At 47.2% G+C, this 9708-nt stretch overlaps 1 pseudogene; it reads right to left on the bottom strand.

Moving 5' to 3' along the window:
* Nucleotides 1–898: 898 nt before the first annotated feature.
* On the bottom strand, nucleotides 899–5014 carry LOC120692784 (annotated as a pseudogene).
* Between the last annotated feature and the right edge of the window lie 4694 nt (nucleotides 5015–9708).

Below are 9708 nucleotides of genomic sequence, written 5' to 3'. Positions count from 1 at the left end.
CATGGCTCGGCGGCTGCCTCTACTGGAACTGAGGATGAGGTCGTTGAAGTTGGCGCTGCAGTGGTAGGCGTCCCAGATTTCCCTGCAGGGGGCGGATCCGGTGGCCAAAAACAGTGCCCTCCTTGATCAGTCATCACCTTCCTTTTCAACACTTCCATGTACAAAACTCCGCTGCGTAGAATTCATCTGGATGTCCCGGGAGAAGCTGATTTTCATGGCGATCCAATCATCGGACTTGTTCACCGGGAAAAAAATTCTAAGGGCTGAAACTTCTCTCTCACCAAATCGTCTAGAAGAGAGCCCCTCATGGGGTTGATGGCAGCTAAATCCCTAACCCTAGATTTGTCGAGCAATTTAGAATAAATTTGGTGTTGTAAAAGTTGTAGGCTATTTGCAAATAGTCCACCCAAAAAACTATCCCCCTCAACGGGTGCTATTTGGAGCTATTTCGGATGGGCCCCACTAATTTTCTCTTTCTCTCTCTTGGAAAAGTGGTAACCAAATGATTAGAAAAGTGCTTTATGATCCAAATAGCTTTTGGATGCAAACATCTCAAGGGCTATTTCATTAAAGGGCTATTTTCTTGAGCTAAACCTTATCCCTCAAAATAACTCTTGACTATTTTTCCAAACAGAGCCATCACATCGTATGAAACACGCCTAAGCAGACGAACGTTAGTGTCGGTTTCTTTCAAAAAAAAACGCTAGTGTTGCCATCATCTCCCGGTGGGGAGGCTTGCATATTTCATTTTGAAGTCACCATGATACTAGTACATGGCCTCTCTTTTTTCGTTTTTCTATCAGAGAAAAATATTCTTTTCTCCATGGCGGGCACATTCGTATTTCGTTGTTTTAGACCACAGAATTACTAATACCGTCAGTAAGCTCATAACACAAGATACAGCGACAGTGATAAATAAGATCGCCACAGGCAAGACCACATTCTTCTCCACTACCATCAATGTTCTCATGTACAAAGGTTTAACAGCACAGTTCAAAACATGAAGCACACAAGCCCTGCATCAAACTTCAATCGACAACAGGCTCCTCCAGCCTGTAGACAGTATGAGCAAGCCTGTAGGCACATACCTACTCCGGGACTATCAGAACTACAAACATGCGAAGGGTCGTCATATTTGACCTCCAAGCGACGAGTTCGGCATACCACATCAATAACGAACATGTGAAGTTTCTGGGCCACTGGCAAACAAGTGCTTCACCAAAACGGGCCGATTTTCAGATGAGTACAGGCTGTAGAGTAAACCGTAATGAAATTTAGCAAAAAGTCATAGTGATACTGCACAGTAATTGCGTGTCATCTACAAGTAGTCAGCAGAGCAAAAGGTGCATTGCTGATCCAAGCAAACGTGCAGACCCATTAGGAAAAAAAAATGAGTTGTCCTTTTGTTCAGACCAGGTATCTCAGCGGACATGGAAGTGTATTACCACATCAATCCAGATACTGCCAATTTCGGATCTAGACCTGAACTAATTCTTATGAGTGCAATAATCATTAAGTTCTTTGTCACGTCTGGCCATATTGATCTATCAAATGCAAGAACTACATTGCATGCGAAGCTAAACAAGAATACCATGCTATGGGGGCAAAATAATATTTTCCATGCTCAGCAAAGTAGTAGAGTGTTTTACCAAATAAACATTAGGATTTGAAAAAGGCTTTAAGAATACACTTTGACCGTTAAGTTCTCTTACAACATAGTAATATCAATTTTATTACAAAATTAATATCATATTGAAAGGTTTGTGAAACATAAATACTGATATAACTTTCTTACAAAGATATGCACATAATTTAATTAGTTGTTGGTTAAAACTTGGGAAGTTTGGCTTTTTCATATCCTCATACGCCCTATAGAAACAAATGGAGGGATTATCATTTACCTTAACTCTTCCTAGATCTTTTTGCTTAATGCAACTCCCTGAAGGTTCTGCATTCTTCTTTATCCATGGATGCTTCATTATGTCTTCAAGAGAAAGCCTCTGGCTTGAATCCTTCACTAGAAGCTGCATACAAACTCACACTTTAACTCAATAGTCCAACCCACACTTGTCACTTTAATTAATATCTAATATATGATATATAACTAATAGTTTTCGACGATACCTTGGAAATGAGATCCTTTGCTTCTGAAGATATACAAGGACTTGAAGGGAATGTCAAATCCACTCTAACTATCCTGTTCCAAATTCATGTGGCACAGAAGGTTAGGGCATGAAGTTAAATGGAGAAAAAGAAAACAGATGTCTGAGGCCATACCTTCTCAAGGTATCATCCTGTTCATCTGCTTCAAAAGGAGGTGAACCATATAAGAACTCATAGCACAGGATTCCTAAAGTCCAGTTGTCAACGGCATGGTCATGAGCTTTTTTCTCTATCATCTCAGGTGCCAGATAATCAATTGTGCCACAGAGTGTGTGTCGTTTAGCATTTCACCGAGCTGCCCATCCAAAGTCTGCAATTTTAAGCCGGCCCTGGAGAAAAAGGAAGTTAACTAGTTATCAAATCAAACACTCAGTACTTGGAGCATCAAGAACTCAAGACAGCGAGCGGAATGAGGCATCAGCCCCGATTTGTTCCCCTGACTTTCAGAGACAGGCAGCATAACTAACACTTTTGCTGCTAGCATTTAGTAATTTCAATCATGACTATAGAAGTTCCTTAGAAATTGAGACATTTAAGAAGCACTTGCATTTGCACAACCATTCTCCATATATCTTACGTGTATCAGCAACAATATATGTAAGTTTTGAAATCTATTCTTAGACACATCCTGCATATCCTACCAAGCATGAATTAAACGCAAGATGAGTTGCCCTTATTGAGCTGTTACAGAAAATATCATCTTCATCATTCAGTGCCTTGAATTTCACATTACGATGGCTGATTTCACATTTGTCTACCCTTCCTACATAACATATAAAAGTCTTACACTCACTGTTGTTTAGAAAAAATACGAAAATACTTTTATAATGTACAGTTGTACAATGTACACTTAAGAGGAGCTAAACATTTAGAGAAAGATTTTCAACTCTATGAGATATTGAGATTTTATGCTATTATCTATAGATTAGATTCTTGAGCAAACTTACAGCAACAATTCTATTAGAGGCTTAGAGCTATGGTGTCCAGAAAGAAGACCATCGGTCTATTAAGATAAAAAAAAAAATATGATGTAAAAAGTATGGGCACTACTCTTGAGCAATGAGCAAGGTTCGCTGTATAACAGCAATAGCTATGTTGAATACATGTTGAGCAGAAATAAGACCATTGGGTTAGAAAAACTACAACAATACAAGGCAGTTAAAGTACAAAGACAGGCACCACTAAATTTGCTCGCAACAATAAACAATATCAGAGGTGCAACAATGGCATAAGAGGAACCAACCTCAATATCAAGTAGCAAATTCTCTGGTTTGATGTCCCTATGAATGACCTGCTTCTTGTGACAGTATGCCAGTGCACCAGCAAGGCTTGCAACGTACTAAAACACATAAGGTTCAGTGCCATAAGAATCTAACAAAAAATGGCAAATCAGAAGGAAGCCTGCATATGTATATCATGTTCTAGGGTCTGGTATGGCACTGCCAGCACATATTCTTGGCCATTATTGGCACTATCAAAAGCTGACTAGCTGAAACGGTATCATGCTAAAGGAAATGCTATGTATCTTCACATTGTTTCATGTATAATGTATAGCTCGAGGGAAGTAAACCGCAGAGTGCACTTCATGTGGTCGTAGTTTGTGGAAAACTTTGTTTCAGCTTAACTTGTAAAATGGGATGTAACCTTTGCATTGTATTGCAGAGGTTCTAAGGATATTTAATGTTGTAATCAGATAATACAAAAATCGATAAACCCCTAAACCATTTTGACAACATATAAATGGAACTAAAGTTTTCAAATATCAAACGGTTTACTACGTCAACCACCTCTTTTATGAACTGTAACTTCAACTTGTTTCCGATGCACAGGAAACCACTACTGAGGAATCAGCAATTAATGAATTATACATTAAGTTGGAGGCGTTTCTAAAGACCCTCTTGCTCTCTTTCATGAGTCGAGTAGTAGTATCAAACAATTGCCAACTTAAGACCTAATCGTCACATGGACTAGTTTTCTGAAACTTTGCAGAGATGCGTTTCTTCCTCACTTTCTCACTCTTTCCTCTGTCGTTTTCATCTTGGTTTCGTTTTAATAGAAGTAACAGTAGTGGAGCCAACTATATCTACCTCACAAAACACAAATATCATCCAATTGCCGCCATAAGAGGCTTACTTCTACTACAATGGTTCAGGTTAACATAATTTAAGTCGTAAACAGCCAATGGGTCCAATTCAACCGGATGCAGAAAAGTTTGGGGGGGGGGGGGGGGGGGGGGGGGTAACAGTGAATAAAAAGGAGGGGACAGGGGGTCCTTACAGTGGCGGCCGTGCGCTCGGTGAAGTGGCCCGCAGCACGGAGGACCTTGTATAGCTCACCACGGGCCGCGTATTCGAGGACAAGGACGACGCGCTCTTCGTCCTGGAACCAGGCGAAGAGGCGGAGCACGTTGGGGTGGTCGAGTCCGTGCTGGATCTCAATCTCCCGGCGCAGGTGCGCGTGGAAACGGTACTTCTCCAGCTTCGCCTTGTAAGTCACCTTGAGCGCCACCACGTAGCCGCTCTGGATCATCGTCACGCGCAGGTTAGCCTCGTCGGAGGCGAAATTTGGGGGGAATTGGAACAATCGGAGGGTAAAAAGCTTACTAGAACCAACCTGCTTCTCGCGGGCGAGGTAGACCTTGCCGAACTTGCCCTCGCCGATGTACTTGCCGATCTCGAAGTCAGACATGCTCCACTCCTGACGCGCCGCCATCGCACGCGAGAGTGGCGGCCACGGGAGGGAGGCGAGGTTGCGTCGAGGAGGAGGCCGGAGGGAGGACACTGGGGGTCGGAATTTGAAATGGGGAGCGGGATCGGGACTGGTAGCCTGCAGTCGGGCAGTCGGTTTGTTTTTCTTTTTAAGGGGCAGCACCGTTTTGTTTGGGAGGATCCTCAAGATAAACTCTTATCTTAAATTGAGTAAAATGCACTGGAGTCCTTAAACTAGTGAGGGTGTATCAAGTAGTTCCACGAACTCCGAAAATGCAGATTCGGCCCCCTAATCTATTTAAGTGTGTCACTGGAGGTCCAAAACCCCTTTGACCGGGTCTGACCGCCTACGTGGCCTGCCACGTTGGTTCTCCTCACTCCTAGCCTCCTCTCTCTCTCCCACCCGCCCCCTCCCCTGTTCCGGCCTGCGGCCGTCCTCCAGCGGCGCCGCCCCTGCCCCCCGGCGGCTCCGCTCCCCTCCCGGCGCCAGGCAGCGAGGCTCCGCGGCGACGGGCGAGCGGGCGGCCGGCTCGCCCCCTTTCTCCCCTTCATGCTCCGACTCGCCGGCTGGGTGCGCGCGAGGCGGGGTGGGCGGCCGGCGCTGCGGCAGCGCAGCCTCGATCCGGAGCGCCACCACCTCCGCCCGAAGCGTCGCCGCCTCGATCCGCGAAGGAGGAGCCGTCACCGCACCCGTGGTCCTCCCGCTCAACCGTTGGTGCCATGCGGGGACCTGAGGGGGCAGCTCGCGGGCGTGACCTTGGCGCCCCAGCGGCGCGCGCTCTCGGCAATGGCGGCCGTGACCTCGCTCTCGGACTGCGTGAGGAAGAGGTGGTTCGCCGTGCGGCCCCCACTCACGGCCGCCGATCGGGAGCTCCGCCGGGCCAGCGCGCGCGAGCTCCGCCACGGCCGACGCGAGGACCCGAGGAGGAGCTTGGGAGGGAGGAGGGACGCGGCGACGAGGAGGGAGGCGTGGAGGGATAGGGCGAGGAGCGGAGGGGAGGTGGTTCGCCGCCGTGGCCGCTCGCCGGCCGCGCCGCGGCCACCGATCTGCCCCGCCGCGGCCGCCGCATGGAGGGGACAGGGGATCCGCCGTAGCCGGCCGAGGAGAGGGAGGAGGGGCGAGCTCGGCGTGGCGAGGAGGGAGGAGGGACGGCGGCGCTGACGGGCGGCGTCGCCGCGCGTCCAGGTGGGTCGGGCTTGGGCACCAGAGGAAAGGGAGGAAAGAGGGGGGCGACGTTTCACGGGTGTAGCTCCTCCGCCTCCGCGCCAGCTGCCCCCGCCGTGGCCGCCCGCAGCACCGCGCCGGCCGCTCGTCGCGCCGCCCGCCCACCGCCGCCGCCAGTGAAGAAGGGGCCGCCAGGGAGAAGGGGGCGAGCCAGCGGAGCCAGTGTGGGCCAACGGCCACGTTGGATCCGACGTGGCAGTCCACGTAGGCAGTCAGACCCGGTCAAAGGGGTTTTGGACCTCCAGTGACACACTTAAATAGATTAGAGGGCCGATTCTGCATTTTCAGAGTTCGTGGACCTACTTGACACACCCTCACTAGTTTAAGGACCCCAGTGCATTTTACTCTCTTAAATTTATATGATTGAATATACAAGGGCAAATTACGTAACTACTCTCATTTTCAACTCCAACTGCACTATTGCCCCTCTTTCTTGGACTTTGCATATTAGGGCTATTGCACTCTTACCCCTTTTCTGAAAGAGTCAATTGCAAAATTGCCCTTGTTTTGAGCTGTAACTGCACGTTTGCCCCTATTTTTTTAACTTTGCATGTTTGCTCCTGTTTTTTCAATATGAAGATTCCACTTGCCCCTGTTCCGTGAAGGAGAGTTAACGGTGTTTAAGTGCAAGCTGAAAAGACAGAAATGCCCTCATTGATTCATCAGCCCATCCGGTTCGCCGCTATGGGAGGAGGCTGCTGCACGTGGTGCCCCCGCAGCACGTCGAGCAGGCCGACGACGCCACCAGCTCGCGCTCCTCCGCCGCCCATCACCCCGCGGCGCGCGCCCCAGAGAACAAACTGCGCTCGCTTCCCCTCGAGCACGGCGATGCTAGGCAGCTCCTCTCATCGTCGTCGTCGTCGGACGAAGAGGACGACGAGGACAAGGCGGAGGAGGAAGACGACGAGGAGGAGGCAACGCCGTAGAGGAGGTCGAGCATGCCGAGGAGGTTGCGCCGGCGGAGACGGGAGCGGACGGCGTGGAGCGCGGCCTCGGGCGGGGCGCCGCCCCGGCCGATGAAGCCCAGGAGGTCTCCGGTCGAGAGCGCCGCGCCGGTCCTTGCCCGCCTGCCGCCGCGCCGAGCAGCCCGAGCCGCCCGAGCCGCACCGGCCCCCGCCCGCCTGCCGCCGCGCCGAACAGCCTGAGCCACCTTGGCCCCCGCCCGCCTGCCGCCGCGTCGGTGCCCGCCCGCCGCTGGGCCCGTCGGGCGCTGGGGCCGCCTGCGCCTCGACAAAGAGCTCATGCACCCCGCCGTCGACCGCGTCCACCAGGAGGCCCTGCACCCCCGCCATGAACTCTAGCACCAGCGAGTGGAAGCGTCGAGGCGCAGTTGAATGTCGCGGACAAAAACAGAGAGGGAGGAGAGGAGATGTGTTATTTGGATAAGGGGTACTTTAGTCTTTCTCCTGTTTTCTCTTTTTTCGAAACATTTTTTTGGTCCTTTATTAAACTTCAGCTCACGGTGATAAGAAAGAGGGGCAGACGGTGCCTTCGATTTGGAAAAGCAAGGATAAATGTGCAAAGTTAAAAAAAATAAGGGCAAACATGAAATTGAAGCTCAAAACAAGGGCAGTCTTGCAATTGTCCCTTTTTGAAACTCCTGTTTTGAAGCCCAATTGTGATATCCAAGAAGACAATAGTATTGCGTTCGTTGTAAGTTAATTCTCTATTCTCTATAGTTATTTGTGGGGTTTCCAAAAATGGAAAAGCCATATGTAAGTATGTTTATTTTAATGGAGTAGTTTGCCTTTGAAAATCCTTTTATCTTCTAGTCTGTTTGGACGAGATGAATTTCTATGCTTGGAAACCAATAGGAGAAACCTCTCCAATATTATTCTCGTTTAAGCCCCGTATTTACCAGATAACCTTATGGCTACTGAGAATTGTTCCCTTCGAGTGGAACTGCGTGGGAAGATGATAGGGCTTGTTTTGCATAGGTACGACTTGGAACATATGGGAAAGGTTACCTGCTTCTTAGGACAACTCGCGATAATCTATTTTATTGTCATGTCGGTCCTAGGGCCAATTCAATATAGAATGGTTAAAATATCTTAATTTTGAAGTTAATATAGAGAAGTTGTCAATACTAAAGAAAATTTAATATAAGATGCAGACTTAATACTACAGAAGATCATAATTGGCTTCAAATAGTCAATCAAATTTAATTGTCGACTTGATATACCATTATGATCTTCTGTAGTATTAAGTCTGCATCTTATATTATATTTTCTTTAGTATTAACACCATTATCTGTATTAACTTTAAACTTAAGATATTTTCACCATTCTATATTGAACCGGCCCTAGTACCAACACAAAAATAAACTAAATGACATGGATGAATTAAATATTACAGACTAAGCATGATTAGTAGATATATATTCTTTGATAATGATAGTGGAGTTTTAGAATATTGCTGCCAATATATTAAGATGGTATGGCTTCTCTTGAGAAGGGTATTAGGAGGGTGACTAATTAAGATAATTATGATTAGCTTAATCTAGTATAAAATATTCCATCGTATAAAATATTGCATCTCTTTTGAATGTCGTATTAGAGCCAGGTGATTATATCAACGAGCAGATATATTTCAGGATTCTTGCAGGTTGGCGAAACCAACAGCACAATCGAGATGTTTCAGTAGTTCTAATAGTCGTACTCGGTACTTGCCATGTTTATCACAAGTTATCCTAAGAAGCATGTAATCTTTCACAAGTTATCCTATACGAAATAAGCCCTATTGTCTCCCAGACAGTTTCACTAGAAGGGAATATTTCTCAGCGGCCATAAGGTTCTCTCAGACGGCAAACATGGTATTTAAACGAGAACAATATCGGAGAAGTTTCTCCTATAGGTTCTCTAGCATAGAAACTCATCTTGCCCAAAAAGACTAGAACACAAAGGGATTTTCAAAGACAAACTACTTAATTAAAACAAACATGCTTACATATTGGCTTTCAAAAAGTCCCACAAACAACCATAGAGAATAGGAAATTACCTTACAGCGAACGTGGTACAATAGTCTTTTGGGATATTACTCAGTGGATGGCTATACACTACTACTACAGAAGAGTGCACTCAAGAACTCAATGGCTGTCTGATGTCTTCTTTGCTTGCTCCCGATGTCTTGTGCCTGGACGTTTGCCTCTGCTTATATAGACGAGTGAAGGAACACTGCTTCTTTATTTATCTTCACTCCTGAGAGACACAGCTCGAAATCTCTAAACAACAACATCTCGACAATGTGCTGAATTTAAAATATGCTTCATGCGTATGCATTTAAGAGAGCATGCATACAGTGCTTACGCAGTTGCAGGAGGCATGCATACTTTGCAAACGACATGCTAAGGCCTCCTCCAGTGTTTGCAGCCAGCACCAGCGACGTCGCTGTGCGGCACAGCACCAGCAGCACCTCGAGTTGTGTGCATGTGAGGGGGCTAGTGTTCTCGCTAGCGAGAACTGCGGCGTTAGCGACAGGGAATATGCACTGTTCATTGATTAAAATACTGTTTTAGCTAGCGATATCGTTGGCTATTGGAGGAGGCCTAAGATGCTTGCACCTTTGATTGTACAAGTACCGAGGCATGCGTGCTTTGCAAGCGACATACTTCTG

The sequence above is a fragment of the Panicum virgatum genome, chromosome 9N (assembly GCF_016808335.1).
Source record: "Panicum virgatum strain AP13 chromosome 9N, P.virgatum_v5, whole genome shotgun sequence".
Classification (NCBI taxonomy): Eukaryota; Viridiplantae; Streptophyta; class Magnoliopsida; order Poales; family Poaceae; genus Panicum; species Panicum virgatum.
The sequence above is the reverse complement of the archived record's forward strand: the minus strand, read 5'-3'. Positions and strand labels throughout refer to the sequence as shown.